This window comes from Heterocephalus glaber, unplaced genomic scaffold (genome assembly GCF_053883595.1).
Source record: "Heterocephalus glaber isolate CG9 unplaced genomic scaffold, H.glaber_assembly_v1.0 deba00001586, whole genome shotgun sequence".
Taxonomy (NCBI): domain Eukaryota; kingdom Metazoa; phylum Chordata; class Mammalia; order Rodentia; family Bathyergidae; genus Heterocephalus; species Heterocephalus glaber.
Genome location: NW_028258364.1, coordinates 9,718,816 through 9,722,682, shown reverse-complemented (window position 1 = coordinate 9,722,682; position 3,867 = coordinate 9,718,816). Strand labels below are relative to the sequence as shown.

General features: G+C 38.4%; 1 pseudogene; it reads right to left on the bottom strand.

Annotated features, from left to right (window-relative positions):
* Nucleotides 1-2,790: 2,790 nt before the first annotated feature.
* LOC106010253 (heterogeneous nuclear ribonucleoprotein A1 pseudogene) lies at nucleotides 2,791-3,537 on the bottom strand (annotated as a pseudogene).
* Nucleotides 3,538-3,867: the final 330 nt, after the last annotated feature.

The window sequence follows — 3,867 nt, the reverse complement described above, 5'->3', positions numbered from 1 at the left end:
TTGGATGCTGGGATGAAAGCAGCTCTTCCTATTCTATGCTCCTCTCCATGTTGCCCTGCCTTGGAGCCACCAGACTATGGACTGAAACTTCTACAAACTGTGAGTCAAAATAAACCTTTCCTCCTTTAATTTGTGGGTGTTGGGTACAGTGTCTCAGTGATGAATAAGGTAATTAAGCCTCCTTCCTTAATGTAGAATTAATCTGTTCACAAGGGCAGAGTCCCTAAACACCTCGCAGTACTGTTGGATTGGGGATTGTGTTATCGCATGAAGTTTGGAGAGGGTAAAAGTATTCAAACCATAGTGCACGCATTAACAATTACTTTGTTCATCACTCCTTCTTGGACTTAAATCTTTCCCTCTGGATAAATTTTTTTCTCCTGAAGTACACACTTTAGAAATTATTTTATTTATTTATTTATTTATTTTTTGGTACCAGGGATCAAACTGGGGACCTTGCGCTTGCAAGGCAGGTGGTGGAAATGCTGAGCTAAATTCCCGGCCCTAGAAATTATTTTATTAAGAATTGTTTGTAGATATGTCTACATGTGTCAGGTGCCGTATGTCTGGAAACTTTTTCCAACTTATTCTCCTTTCTATTGTGAATAACTTTCTATTTGACTCAGTTAACTAAACAGCTATATTTTATATTTCTTTTTTATTTTCAATTTTATTGGTACTATCTAGATTTACATAATGATCGTATTCATTATAGAGAATTTGTACCTTTACATGATGTATCTTGATTTCTTTTTTTTCCCATTCCCCTCCCCTCCCTTCAATCCCTCTTCCCATTCCTTATTTACAAAAGCCTCATTTCCATTTTTTTTCTTCTTTTCTCATTTTTTTCTTTTTCCTTCCTTCCTTCCCCCCCTCATTCCCCTTCCTAGTGATTTTTTATTCACATTGTCTATTATGCATTTTTGTCCCCATTTACATTTTCAGTTTCTTACACCAGCGACAATGAAATATTTGTATGTGTGTCCAATTTATCTCATTTAAGAGTATAGCTTCAAGGTGCATCCATTTAGCTATAAATGTCTCAAGTTTATCCTTATTTATGGCTGAATAGTACTCCATTGTATAAAAAACCCACATCTTTATCCATTCATTGGTGGATGGGTATTTCGGTTGTTTCCAAGATTTAGCAATTATGAACTGTGTTGCTATAAACACGGATGCTCATATACCACTGTGCTATGATGCTTTTAATTCTTTTGGGAAGATACCCAGAAGAGAAATAGTTGGGTAAAATGAGGCCTCTAATCCTACTTTTTTGAGGAATCGCCACACTTTTTTCCACAGTGGTTGCATCAGTCTGCACTCCCACCAGCAGTGGAGAAGGGTTCCTTTTTTCTCACATCCCTGCCAGCATTTGTTGGTGGTTGATTTCTTGATAATAGACGTTCTTTCTGGAGTGAGATGGTAACTCAGTGGTTTTTTTTGTTTTTGTTTTTTTTTGGTACTGGGGATCGAACTCGGGACCTTCCGCTTTCAAGGCAGGCGCCGGAACCACTGAGCTAAATCCCCGGCACAGTGTTGTTTTAATTTGCATCTCTTGGATGACCAGTGATGTTGAACATTTTTTCATATGTTTATTTGCCATTTGTACTTCTTCATCTGAGAAGTGTCTATTCATTTCAGACATCCATTTTTGGATTGGGTCTTTAAATTTGGAGGTTTGACTTTTTTCATTTCTTTGTATCTTCTAGATATTAGTCCTCTGTCTGAGGGACTACTGACTAGAATTTTTTCCCACTCTGTGGGTTGTCTCTTCACTCTGTTGATGATTTCTTTTGCAGTGCAAAAGCTTTTTAATAGGGTGAGATCCCAATTGCTGATTCTTTATATTATTTCCTGTGCAGTCTGGGTTTTGTTCATGAAGTCTTTGCCTAACCCTATGTCCTCAAGATTTAGTGTTTCTGTTTTAATATTTAGATCTTTGATCCATTTTGATTTTAGTTTAGTGCATAGTGAGAGACAAGGGTCTAGTTTTAGTCTTCGACATGTAGAAAGCCAGTTTTTCCTGCATCACTTATTAAAGAGGCTATGCTTCCAGTGGATGTATTTGGCCCCTTTGTCAAAGGTAAAATGGCTTGGCCTGGGATTTAGCTCATTTGCACCGTGCCTGCCCGGCAAGTTCAAGGTCCTGAGTTTGATCCCTGGTACCAAGAAAAAAAAAAGATAAAGTGGTTGAGTGTGTTTGGGGTTGTTTCTGTGTCTTCAAGTCTGTTCCATTGATCTTCAGGTCTGTTTTTGTTGTTGTTGTTTTGTTTGTTTGTTTGTTTTGTTGCCATTATCATGCCGTCTTTATCATGGTAACTCTGTAGTATAATTTCAAGTCAGGAATTTTGATGCTCCCTGCTTTGCCTTTGTTGCCCAAAGTTGCCTTTGCTATTCTAGGTCTTTTCTGGTTCCAAATGAATTTTTGGATTGTTTTCTCTAATTCTGTGAGATATGCTATTGGGATTTTGATTGAGATTGCATTAAATCTGTGTAATAATATTGGAAGTATGGCTATTTTCACTATATTGGTTCTTCCTACCCAAGAGCAAGAGATATGTATCTATTTTCTAATATCCTCTTTGATCTCTTTTTTTCAGAGTACTGTAGTTTTCAGTGTAGAGAAATTTTACTTCCTTTGTTAGAATAATTCTTAGGTATTTCTTTTTTTCCAATGTTATTGTGAAAGGTGATGTTTCCCTAATTTCTCTCAGTGAGTTCATTGTTCATGTAGAGGAAGGCTATTGATTTTTGAGTGTTTATATCCAGCTATGCTACTGAATTTAGTTATTGAATCTCATCATTATCAAATCCATTGTAGTCATCTCCACTGCCACCATATCCACCTCCACCATGGCTGCCACCCAAAGACACCTCGACCACTGAAGTTTTCTCCTCTACCAAAATGGTCGTTGCCACCAAAACCACCTCCATGATCACTACCAATATTTCTAGAACCACTCCAACCTCTTTGGCTAGATGAAGCACTGGCCACCTGCTGCTTCAACAGGGCTTTCCTCATTCCACAGTTGTGGCTGTTCACAGTATGGGAGTTCTGACTGACAGGCTTATGCACAGAATCATGGTCATCAAAGGCTACAAAAGCAAAGCCCCTCTTCTTTCCACTGCCTCAGTCAGTCATGATTTCAATTACTTCAATTTTCCCAACTGTTCAAAGTAATTGTGTAGGTGATGTTCTTCAGTATCCTCTTTAATGCCTCCAACAAAGATCTTCATAGTTAAGTGAGCACCTGGTCTTTGAAAATCTTCTCTGGAGACAGCTTTCTTTCATTCCACAACTCTTCCATCCACCTTGTGTGGTCTTGCATTCATGGCTGCATCTACCTCTTGCACAGTGCCATGAGTGACAAACCCAAAGTCCCTGGAGCGTTTGGTGTTTGGATCTTTCATTACCACACAGTTTGTGAGTGTTCCTCATTGCTCAAAATGGCTTCTCAGACTCACATCTATTGGTTCAAAGCTCAGTCCTCCAATGAAGAGCTTCTGAGGCTATTTGGGCTCCTTAGGAGACATGACTTAGCCATGACAGTAGTCGGAAGAAAGTCTAACAATGCATCCTTGATGGCATCCATGAGCAAAAAGCTATATTTTGTATTTCTTAATGCTCTGTTTTGTTCATACATTGTTTTCAGTTTCTCCCCAAAGTTTCTTATTATTTTCTTATAACTTAGATTAATTCTTTTATATCTTTGTCTTAGTTACTTTTCTTGTTGCTGAGACAAAATGCTGACACCCAAAGTTAAAGGAGGAAAGGTTTATTTGGCTCACGGTTTGTAGAGGTTTCAGTTTATAGTCTGCTGGAGCTACCCTGCAGGGTGGTATGGCAGATAAGCATTGCAGAGA